General features: G+C 37.3%; 1 protein-coding gene and 1 pseudogene across 3 annotated transcripts in view; both read left to right on the top strand.

Moving 5' to 3' along the window:
• TOX (thymocyte selection associated high mobility group box) overlaps positions 1-12,999 on the top strand; it is a 291,825-nt gene that overhangs the window by 219,247 nt on the left and 59,579 nt on the right. The gene's annotated exons all lie outside the window — the stretch shown is intronic.
• Positions 10,948-12,291, top strand: LOC116643063 (annotated as a pseudogene).

The following is a 12,999-nucleotide window of genomic DNA, read 5'->3' as shown; positions in this document are numbered from 1 at the left end:
AAGTAGGTGATTCCAGAAACCAGCATTACCTTAGTGCTCACAAAGTGTTTAGGAAGCCAAAATGTTCTTGGGAACACATATATTCCTACCACCGTCTACCCACACACACTCAAAACACCCTTCACACTTTTCTTTCTCCAAAACAAAATAAAAATTCCATCATTCTGAAAAGGCACTCCTGTATTTCTGTGGAAATGAAAAAATTTCCCTTAAGAAAATTTTAATAGGAAAGTTTTAAAAATCAACCAGGGAAAACAAAAATGGATGGACTCATTAATACACTTCCAGCACTTAGAAAACCTGTAGAATGTATGCCAGGCATAGACGGATGAAGTCCCTCACAGTAGACTCACTAGTCAGGTAAAAAGAACACTCTCGAAATTTGTTTGTCTTCAGTGTGATTGATGATAGGGTCCACATCCTGTAACACTTGGCCAACAATAGGTCTTCATCTATCATGGTGAGAAAAGCTTCCTGGCATTCATGTTATGTATTCTTTTCAGAAGTGACAAGTCACTCAAGAAATTTCTGGTTTCTGCCCTTAAACAGATTGTGGAGGAGAAATAGCCAGTATTCATGGAAACTCTCAGCAGCTAGACAGCTCAATAGAGTCTCCCTCAAGAGCAAAGAACAGGGGCGCCTGGGTGGCTCAGTCGGTTAAGCGTCTGCCTCCGGCTCAGGTCATGATCCCAGGGTCCTGGGATCAAGCCCCACATCAGGCTCTCCGCTCAGCAGGGAGCCTGCTTCTCCCTCTCCCTCTGCCCCTCTCCCTCTGCCCCTCTCCCACTTGTGCTCTCTCTTGCTATCTCTCTGTCTCTCAAATAAATAAATAAAATCTTAAGAAAAAAAAAGAGCAAAGAATAAACACAGTCAGATATTCTACTAGTATACACACAGTTCCCAACCTACGATGGTACGACTTAAGATTTTTCAACTAGGTGCCTGGGTGGCTTGATCGGTTAAGCCTCTGCCTTCGGCTCAGGTCGTGATCCCAGGGTCCCGGGATCAAGCCCCACATCGAGCCCTGCATCAGGCTTCTTGCTCAGCAGGGAGTCTGCTTCTCCCTCTGCCCCTCACCCCGCTCTCTTGCTCTTTCTCTCTCAAATAAGTAAAATTGGATTTTTTGACTACATGATGGTACAAAAGCAATACACGTTCAATAGAAATTGTACTTGGAATTTTGAGTTTGAATCATTTTCCAGGCTAGCGATATGTAGTACGATCCTCCCTCGAGATGCTGGGCAGGGGCAGTGGTCACAGTCACATGATCGTGCCAGTCAACCACCGATACACTTACAACCATCCTGTACCCATACAACCATTCTGTTTTTCACTTTCAGTACAGTATTCAATAAATTTCATGAAGTATTCAACAGATTTTTAGAAAATAGGCTTTGTGTTAGATGATTTTGCCCAACTGTGGGCTACTCTAAGTGTTTGGAGCACTTTTAAGGTAGGCTAGGCTAGGCTGTGATGTTTGGTAGGTTGGGGGTTAAATGCATTTTTGACTTGTGGTTTATCGAAGAAGATCTGTACTAGTATGCAGTATGTTACTAGTATCTTCCACAGATGTTTAGTAGAAGTTTTAGCACCTTATTTTTGAACGCTCCCAACCAATGCCAGCACAGTGAGCACTTGGTGGGAGGGGAGGTTGACAAAATTCCAGGGCTAACATTTTCAGCCTCACCATGATTCATGCATGTGAGATTGTAATCTGCAGAGAACTTCTTTCTACATCCAACTAAGATTTTTGGAAGGTAGCAGAAAGATCAGGACACAATAGTTACTTGGCCACAAGGGCAGATGAGCAAGCAAATATCGAGTCATTTTGGGGGAGGACCAAGGTTCTCTCAGTGCTGGGCCTATGATCACAGCCCTGTGTGCAATTTGTAGTATGAACCATAGCCATAAAACTCTGTCTATGCATATTTTCTCTTTCAATTTCTTTAAAACAGTGCAAGAATTTAAAGATTCTTAGGAGACAACCTGAAGGAAGATTCTTTATACATGCTTGCAATACTTTTTAAAATCTTTAACAGTATCATTCTGTCATAATTAGGCAGGAAGTTTTTAAATAGCATATCTTTATTCAGTCTTTCCAGAGCATTAAATTTGATTTATACAGAAACAATTCTCTTTGCATGCATGCAGATTTAATCAGTTTGTATGTTATTTGAATAAATGTTGCAATTGCATTAATAAGTATGATGGCATAAACAGGTTTGGGAACTAATATACCTGATTCTTGGTTAGCATATAGCTCAGCTACTAGTAGTAAAACTGGACCAGTTTAAACAACAAAAAAATTTTTTTATTTTAGAGAACTTATTAATTTACTAAATTACTGTGAAGATAGTACAGAGGGTCCCTACATACCCCAGACCTAGTTGCCCCTATTATTTACATCTTATGTGAGAATGGTATACTTGTCATGTATAATGAATTCATATTGATACATGATTCTTATCTAAAGTCCATACTTTATTTAGATATCCTCAGCTTTTCCCTAATGTCTCCTTTCTGTGTCCCCAGGATACCATCCAGGGTAGCACATTATGTTTCATTGTCATATCTCCTTAGACTCCTCTTGGGCTGTGGGAATTTCTCAGATTTTCCTTGTTTTTGACAACTTTGACAGTTTTAAGAAGTATTGTCAGGTATTTTGTAGAATGTCCCTTGACCACGATTCATCTGATGTTTTTTTCACTATTACATTGGAGTAATGTGGTTCCAGAAGGAAAACCATAAAGTACCATTCTCATCAGATCATGCCAAGGGTTCGTATTATCAATATAACTTATCATGGTTGATGGTAACCTTGATCATGGGGCTGAAGTAGTGTTTGTCAGGTCTCTGCACTGTAGAGATACTGTTTGTTTGTTTTTTAATTCTCCCTTATCATATTGCATTCTTTGCAAGAAAGTCATTTTGTGCAGCTCACATTTAAGGAATGGGGTGTTATGATCCCCAGCTTTGAAGGTGAGTATCTACATAAATTATTTGAAATTCTTCTGCATTGCAGACTTGTCTATTCTCTCCCATTTATTTGTTTATTTATCCATTCATTTACTTTTTTCATTATGGACTCATGGGTATTTATTTTTATACTTTGGGTTATAATCTAATACTATTTGATCTGTTTAACTATGTATGTATGTATGTATGTATGTATGTATGTATCTATCTATCATCTCAAATTGTTCCAGCTTGGCTATTGGGAGCTCTTTCAGTTGGCTTCTGTATCCCTCTAACAAACACCCATGACTGTGTGTGTGTGTGTGTGTGTGTGTGTGTGTGTGTGTGTTTGTATTTTGGACACTTTCTTATTTTCTGTCACTACAAAATACTGCAGGTTCATCTTATATATTTTCTGTTCCTGTCCTAGAATCAGCTTTTTCTCCAAGGAGCCCTGGTTCCTTTTATTAGAGAATGGTATCAGAAACTCAGATCTGGCCACTCAGTAGGCTCACTGCTACTGGGGCTTCACTGCTCCCAGGACCTCTCTCAGCTGACAGAGCAGGGGCCTATATGCATGAATATTGACCTGTATTTATACACACATCTATAAAGGTTTGTATATGTAGCCATCTGTGCCTATAATAAGCTAAATAGTACTTCATACCAGTGTCTTCAGCTCTAATCCATTGCCACAGAGCCTTCTGACCTTGCTTATCTGTAACCTCCCACAACAACAGTGAGAAGCGTGGCCCCACTGTCCACTCTTCATTTACTTTATTGTCCCATTCCAAGTACCATGTATAGCAGTATCAGAATTGGTAACCCATACTCCTGTGGGAAACAACTTTATCAACTAGGATACAGTGCTAACACACAGTTCCTTTTGCCTTTTGTCTGACTACTCATGTCCAAAGTTACTTAGGTCAGCAACTTCTTACCCATCTCCTTATTGAGATTGTTTCATAGATTTGCAATACATAAAGATTCTTTTGTCCTATTCTTCATTCCATTCTGGGATTCCCCAACCTCCTAAATATTTTTTTAATTTGCATACATGAAGATTTACTTTGTGTGCCGTAAAGTTCTGTAGGTTTTGGCAAATGCTTAATGTCCTATATCCACCATTACAACATCATACAGAATAGTTTTACTGCCCTAAAAAATTCCCTTTGTTTTATCTATTTAATCACCTTTTCTTCCTGAACATTCGACCATCTGTGTTTATGGTCTATCTAGTTCTGCCTTTTCCAGAATGTTATATAATTGAAAATACACTGGCTTCTTTCACTTAGCAATATACATTTAAGATTCATTCATGCTTTTTCATGGCTTTATAGCTCATTTCTTTTTATCACTGAAAAATATTCCATTGTATGGATATACTAGATTTTATTTATCCATTCACCTACTAAAGGATTTTTTTGGTGATTATGAATAAATCTGCTACAAATATTTGTGTGCATGTTCTTGGGGGGTCATAAGTTTTCATATCAATTGGGTAATTACCTAGGATTGCGATCACTAAATTGTTTGGTAACACTATGTTAATTTTGTAAGAAACTGTCAAAATGTCTTCCAAAGTAGTGTACCATTTACCATTCCCTCTAGTACTGAATGAAATATCTCGTACATTTTTTCTTTTGCATATGTATGTCTAATAGTTCCAGCATCATTTGTTGAAAAGATGTTATTTCTCCATTGAATTGCCTTTGTTCTTTTGCCAAGGATCAGTGACTATATTTGTATGGATCTATTTCTGGGCTATCTATTCTGTTCCATTGATCCATGTGTCTATTCTTTTGCCAGTACCATTCTATCTTCATTACTGTAGCTTCATAGTAAGTCTTGAAATCAGGCAGCCTGATTCCTCCAACTTTGTTCTTCTTCAGTATTCTGTTGGCTCTTCTAGGTCCTTTATTTTCCATGTAAACTTCTTATATCTATGAAGTGTTCTTATGTCTATAAAATGGCTTGCTTGGATTGGGATTATGTTGGATCTATAGATCAAATTGAGAGGAACTGACATCTTAACAATATTGAGTCTTTCAATCCTTGAACACAGAATGTCCCTCCAGTTATTTAGATCTCATTTATTTTTTTCTTCAGTGTTCATAGTTTTCTGTATGTAGATCCTGTATATGTTTAATAAAACATATACAAAACATATTTATACCTAAATATCATTCTTGGAATGCTATTGTAAGTAACTTTTTCTAAGTTTCAAATTCCAATTTTTCACTGCTCATATATAGCAAACCATCAAATCCTTCATACTTACTTTACTTGCTTATTATTTCGAAGAGGTTTGTTGTTATCGTTGTTGTTGTTGAATCTTTGGGATTTTCTTCATAGACAATCATGTCACCTGCAAATTGAGACAGTTTTCTTTCTGAGCTGTATAGTCCTTTATTTCCTTTTATTGTCCTATTGCATTAGCCAGGACTTTCAGTATAACATTAAATAAGAGTGGTGAAAGGGACATCTTTGCCTTGTTTCCAATTTTAAGGAGAAAACATCCAGTTTTTCACCACTGAATATGATGTTAGCTGAAAGGTCTTTGTAGATTTTTAAGATGAAGTTAAGTTCCTTCCTATTTCTAATTTGCTAAAGGTTTTTTATCATTAATGGGTTTAGATTTTGTCACATGCCTTTTCTGCATCTATTGATAGGATCATATGATTTTTCTTTTTTAGCCTATTTTTTTCATTGAATATGTTTGACATATAACATAGTGTAAATTTAAGGTGCAAAATGTGTTACTTTAATACATTATATATTACAATATGATTGCCATTGTGGTGGTATTTATCACATCACATAATTATAGTACAGTATTGCCGATACTCATTATACTGTGCATTCGATCACTGTGGCTTATTTACTACTTGATACAAGTTTGTACCTTTAACATCAATTTTTATTCCCCCACCCCTTTCTTTGGCCTGGAGATGTGTTGGATTACGCAGATAGATTTGTAATGTTGAGCTAGCTTTGCATATTTAGAATAAATTCTACTTGTTTGTGGTATGTATTCTTGTTATACATCATTAGAGTCAACTCGTAAATATTTTATTGAAGATTTTTGCATTTATCTTTATGAGAGTTATTGGTCCGTAGTTTTCTTGTCGGGTTTTTAATCTATAGTGGTATTAGGAAATTTGAGGTCTTGTAACATGGGTTAGGAAGTGTTTCCTCTGTTTCTGGAGATATTACGGAGAATTGGTATGATTTCTTCCACAAATATTTGTTAGAAACTACATGGACCTGGTGATTCTTTTTGGAACATTGTTAATTACTGGTTAATTTATTTAATAGATACAGGCTTATTTGGGTTATCTATTTTTCTTTGTATGAGTTTTGGTAGTTTTTGAATCTCAAGGAGTTGTTCCATTTCATCTAAATTATTAAATTTGTGAGCCTAGAGGTTTTCATATCATTACTTTATTATCCTTTTAATGTGTTTGGCATCAGTAGGGATGACTCCCTTTCCACATCTGATACTGTAATTAGTGTCCTCAAATTTTTTTTGTTAGTCAGCCTGTCCAGTGGTTTATCAATTTTATTGATTTCTCTAAGAACCAGTTTTTGGCTTTGTTGATTTTTTCTCTATTGTTTTTGTTGTCAATTTCGTTGATTTCACCTTTAATTTTTATTATTTCTTTTCTTCTCCTATGTTTAGGCTCAAATTGCTTTTCCTTCTCTGATTTCTTAAGACAAAACACTTAGGTTATTAATTTTAGACCTTTCTTCTTGTCTAATACATGTATTTAATGGTATAAGTTTCTGTCAACACACTGCTTTTGCTGCATTTCACAAATTTTATTGTTGTACTTTTATTTTCATTGAGTTCTTTCTTAAGTTTTTAGTATGTTGAGAAATTCTAAATACTAATCTTTAAGTATCTTAGAAGGATTTTACCCTAGAATTTGAAAATTTTTGAAGACTAGGAGTCATGGTTTTATTCTCACCTTACCCAAAATTTTCTGTCATGTTTGGTGGATGAAGACCCCTCTGTTCTTGATCCTCTATTAATTAATTAATAATCACCTGGGACTTACAAGAAATAACTTTCTCATCAGTCTACCCACAGAAAAGCCAGTCAAAGTGGCCCATTGTCAGTTGGTAATTCTGTACCATAATTTCCTGGCATGAAAACTAGCATGAGAATCCACAAACAATAGCCAGAACTCTCAGGGAGAGCTTGGAGCTTTACCAAATGGTTCTGTATTCAACTGCTTATCAGGGCAAATCTCTCTGAGGAGGTTGCCCTTGAGAGACTGAAGGGTAGAGCCTTGTTCATCCGGACCCCTCTCCCTTTAGTTCCTCCAGTTCCCCCCACCCCCTCCCCTGTTGCTCCCCCTGCCCTCCTCCCCCACCAAATCCAGGCCACCGCTGCATCCGTGTAACACGCAGTGAACATCCAAGGAAAGTTCTGGTGGGGGGGAGGCAAGAAACATAAGCCCCCCAAAAGCTATCTCCTTAACTGTTTCATTTAAGAAGGAAAACATTAAAATACAAATATTTATAGTCCTCGACTAGAATACCCCTGGCCTGTGAAAGGGGAAATAAAATATAATACACTTTTTTTTTTTAAAGGTTCTGACTTCTGTCTTTTCTGAGAACACTTTTTTTCTTTAGAAAATAAATTGTAACTGAAAAATTCTATTAGCTTCTATAAAATGTAGATGCAGAAAAATGATCAGATGGTTTTAAATTTAAAAACTGCAGGGTAGATATTCTTCTTGCTTCCTTGTAATAGGCTCTAAACTTCGATGATGCGAGTTTTTCTCTTTTCCTTCAGTTGATCAATGTAATTGAGATTTTTCCCATTTATTGGAGCTGTCATCTTGTGGTCATATAATTATGCTAGAGATATTAACTATGTTTTAGACGCAAAATTGTAAATACAGTATAGAAAAACCGTGAATTTATTTCCATATCATTAAACTACATTTTACCCATGAGCAAAGTGCATTTTTCATAACTTACAAGAAATATCCTGCCTTGCAGTGGCACCTGTATTTGACATTCTTAACAGCCCCTTGATTCGACATTGCTATTTGGGTTATTTTATTATCAGGGAATAAAGGACGGCAGATTGCAAGTATCAATATACATAACTGACCAGTGAGTAAGATTCTAATTATATTCAAAACTGCCATTCTGCCAGTTAACACTTTTTCTGGATACAGGGTATCATTTGGGAAAAAAATGCACCTAAGTTAAGCTTCTTCCCTGGCATTGCATAAGAAAAGAATAGAAAGAATAAAAGTTGAGGTGTCCAAAAGTAAATTCTAATAGGACAGCTGTTCTTATCAGTAACTTTGTTGCAGTAAGTTCTCATACTAAATAACTTTTATTCTGGTGGCATTGAAATGTTTGGGGTTCATCAGCTTAGCAATTAAGCCAATCCTAGAAAAATTCATCCTTTCCAATGTCCAGAACTTTGTTCCTGTTGCTCTTTCCTTTTGAACCAAAGCTTGATGAGTATGTTGGTTAGTGGAGCTTCTCATACAATGATCTCTATATAACTATATGCAAGTAAAAACTTTTACGATACAGGATTTTATTGTTTAAATAGCTCTGTTAGTATATGGATTTAGCCTCAAAATAGACTTTTAGGCTTTATCTGAGGTGATGGTAGTCCTTTTTTCTTGTTAAAATATGTCAATGCTATTACTAAAATTTAGGAAATAAAATAATAAAGTAACAAGTTGAATATTACTTCTAATTTTAAAAAATACCTCTGGCAGATTAAAATCTTTATTAACAAGAATCCAACCAAACAAACTTCTTAGCTAACTATTACTTTATTTTATTTTACTTTTCTTTTTGCACATAACACTTTAAAGATCAGAAATGCATTCACTAGGGGTGCCTGAGTGGTAGAGTCTATTAAGCCTCCAACTCTTGATTTCTGCTCAGGTCATGATTTCAGGGTTCGGAGATCAAGCCCTGCCTCAGGCTCCATAATCCGCAGGGAGTCCGCTTCAGTTTCTCTCTCCCTCCCTCTGCCCCTCCCGCTCATGCTCTGTCTCTCTAATAAATAAATAAATCTTTACCAAAAAAAAAAAAAAAATGCATTCACCAGAAAGGGTATGTCCACAGATCAGCGAACAATAAGTCCATATTCTACAGCTACAAAATGGCAAAATGATTATTGAGAGAAAAATTCATGTTCTTGAAATCCTTCAAGATTCATGATAAAAAGAATATTTATTCCATTTCATTTAGAATCAGGTGTTGAACTGGGACAGAAAAGTAGGCAAAGGCACTCTAGAGCAGTTTTCAGCAAGAATTAAAACAAAACAAAATACCAAGACACTAAATTAAATTTTAATTAAAAAGGACACCTGCTTTCCTGGGAATTTTTAGACATTTTACTGAAATTATGTTACCCAGATTATGGGCATGAATATTAAGATCTACTGCTAACTTAATTGAATTCTTATTCTAAGATAGCCTCCCTGTCGGGGCAAGGCCCACGTTAGAATTATTATAATCTAACACGGATTCATCACCCTCATGTGGATGAATCCTTTGTAGACCATGTCCTAGAAGGCACTGCCTACTGTGCTTTAAGGTCAACGGCTCCCCAGAGTCCCAGCCAACCCATTCTTCAGGGAGAACAAGTAGGAGAGACACCACTTAATGATTAAGCAGGTGGAAAAAGTTGTCTTCATCAAAAATTGAATGTAATGTGCAGAAAGATCTTCTTTTCTGTTAAAAGTTCCTGATACCAGCCCTCATAAACCCATCAAGCATCCATTTAGTCTTTTACTATGAGAGGGGAAGGAAATATATTTTTAGGCAAATGATGTCCACTCAGCACTCATTCTCCACAGCGCATCTGTCTTATACTCCTTGTACTTTTCCTTTTTGTCTCAGAGAGTTGTGAAGCATTCACATAATTAAGCCAGGAGCCCAGCCTAGACCACAGAAAGACTTGCGCCTTCTCACTTCCCTTGCAGAGTGTTTTCTTTTTCTTTTTCCTTCCATAATATCCGTCACTAACAGGTGAATGGCACTGATTGACAAGTGGGGCAAATATCAAGACAAGTTTTGATCAAAGTGTTTGAGTCAGTGGTTCAATGAAAGCACAGTTTATGTGGCAACATTGGTAGCTAATGAAAGGAATGTTGCAGAGATCCCGATCCAAATGACTATGTTGGTGTGCCCATAAATGTTTTTCAGGACCCAGTATAAAAACCCAAGTTATTTTTGAAACCGTAGGCCCATATTTAGGGTTTGATAAAATGGTCTCTCTGCTAATGTAGCGTCAACTGTTAGTGTGTTTTATGGGCTTCTTTCAGTTAGAACAACTTGATACATCAGAATATTTTGACAGATAGTCTTGAAACCACAAAGTCTCTAGCAATCCTAAAACTTAAAAGGCAAAACATTGGACACTCAAATTGCTAATTCCCAAGTGGAAACCAAACTATCAGATTGCTCTTGGTCACAGTTTTTTAAAAATATGATTTGATTGTGTACTGAATGGTTAAGGTTTACTTGAGTGGAAAAGCCACATGATGATTTTAGTTTTGCTCAATTTTTTCACAGTATCTTAGACAAATGTCACTTTTGTGAAACTATAGCAAGTAGAGTTGACTGTCCAATAATCAAATGATGTGTCTTAGTGTTCATCGTATTGCCTTCAGAGTTCAAGTCCCATTTATTCCCACTTTTCAAATGTCTTCCTATTTAAAAAGCATTTTTTTATTGAAATATAGTTGACACATGATGTCACTTAGCTTCAGGGGTCCAGCAGCGTGATTGGACAAGTCTATACGTTATGCTGGGCTCACCACAAGCTTAGCGGCCACCGGTCACCATACAATGCCAAAACAGTACCATTGACTGTATTCCCTGTGCTGTGCTTTTCACCCCCCAACCACTACCCCCCGACTTAACTCATTCCATAACTGGAAGCCCGTATCTGCCTCTCCATTCACAGTTCACCATTTTGCCCATCTGCTCCACCTCTGGCAACTGTCAGCTTGTTCTCTGTTTTTATTGGTCTATTTCTGCTTTTGTGTGCTTGTTTTGTTTTAAAAGCATCCTTAGTTCTCCACAGTGCTCACAGCAGTTTCAGTCATTGCAGACAGACTCCTTGTTGCAACGTTATTTGCACATTTCAGTCCCGGTGGAAATCACACTTCCTCCTCTGCAAGTCTATATAGCAGTGTGTTTTTGGTTACGACAGCTAACCCCTCTGACTTGTATTACAGTATATCTCCCTACCCCGTGAGCTCTTCCATCGTAGGGACGGTCTTATCAGCCATTATTTCCCCTACGATCTATCATAGTACCAGGCACAGAGCAAGTGTTCAGTAACACATTTCCAGCTGAATTTCCTACCCAAAGCATCAGCGCTTTAAAGTCAGTCGTTTGAGGTTCTAGCTGTATCTTCCTCAGCAAGCTCTTCCAACTATCCTTTGTTAAAAAGCACATCTAAAAATATCAGTTCACATACTGGATCAATAACAGAGGTGCCATGGTAATGATACAGGCTTGGAGGTCAAGCAGCTTGTGACAAATTCCAGCTGGTCCACTTATTGAATAGCTGAAGGATCTCCTCACTGAGCCTTTGGTCCTTCATGGGTGTGATGGTCTCACCTGGTTATTGTGAGGGTTAAACAGGGCTCTGTGCTTAGTATATCAAGGAGGACCAGTAAGTCGTAGATATTATTAATAAAAGAACTTAAGACCACAATTACCAGAAAGAAGAGTGCCTCATGAATGGGGAAGCAAAAGAAAGCGAGGAAGTATTTGACCATGAAGCCAATGCTTAGTCTCTGAGATCAGAGCCTTAAAGAGAAGGATAGATTGAAACCTAAAAAGAAAGAAAAGCAAGATCCCAGTGCACTCAAGGAAAAAGAAGTCTTCCAATATCCTTCCTGCTTATTCTTCCAATATCACACACAGCTGGGCACACCTTACCACATCATGGTTGATACCTACTTTATCAACCTTTCCGTTAAAGTCAAACTTGACTTAGTACAGTCAATGAGGGACTACTCCATATGCCAAGTGTTTCTTGTATAACTTGTATAAACTGACCGTGATGGCTGAAATTGAGAAATAGGGGCAAAAGGATCAAGTGGCTCTAAGGATTGCCAAGGATCCAAGATTTGAATGATTATCATGCACACACAAAGGAACCTATGCAGACGACCACTTAGTACAGAGAGTAAGTCAGCCTAAGTGTTACATTGTGGGCACAGTTGACCGGGACCTTAAACAAAGAATGGGAAGTTCCCCGGAGTTCCCATCATTTCTAACCACAGATACAACACTGAGCAGATGCCAGATGATTGTGGAGCCAGATGATTGTGTTCCTCTGTCTTCCTCCACCAACTTTTTCTGTTGCCAGTTCATATAGCAATATGCTATAGCATAAATCAGTCCAATGACCTATTTGCTCTGTTATGAGCTGAGTATGGGTAAATACACTCACTTTTTTAAAAAAGATTTTATTTATTTATTTGAGAGAGAGAGCACAAGTGGGGAGAGCAGCAGAGGGAGAGGGGAAGCTGGCTCCCCGCTGAGCAGGGAGCCTGACATGGGGCTCGATCCCAGGACTCTGGGATCACGACCTGAGCTGAAGGCAGACGCTTAGCCGACTGAGCCACCCAGGCACCCCAATACACTCACTTTTTGATGTTGTTTTGAAATTGGTATTTTGTATCATTTTAAATTTTGTTACATCTTTTTATAAGTCAGATGACTGCTCACATAAAACAGCAACAACAACAACCCACAGTTACCAAAGGCTAGCACTGAGCAGTTGAGACTGATGGGTGGTGTGGACAGTTACCTGCCTGTCAGGTGTAGACCAGTTCAAATCAGTTGTACTAAATGTAATTTCCTGGAGAAATAGATTTAAAATGTGAAAGGTATATTTGCTATTTTTTATTATTGAAACCTAAATTTATGCCATTATCACACAGGGTTATAATCATGCAGAATTATGATCCATTTTAACTTTCTATACTATAATTATCTAATTTCAACATATATTTTATAGATGTTAAGCCT

Source organism: Phoca vitulina, unplaced genomic scaffold (assembly GCF_004348235.1).
Source record: "Phoca vitulina isolate PV1807 unplaced genomic scaffold, GSC_HSeal_1.0 scaffold25, whole genome shotgun sequence".
Taxonomy (NCBI): domain Eukaryota; kingdom Metazoa; phylum Chordata; class Mammalia; order Carnivora; family Phocidae; genus Phoca; species Phoca vitulina.
The sequence above is the reverse complement of the archived record's forward strand: the minus strand, read 5'-3'. Positions and strand labels throughout refer to the sequence as shown.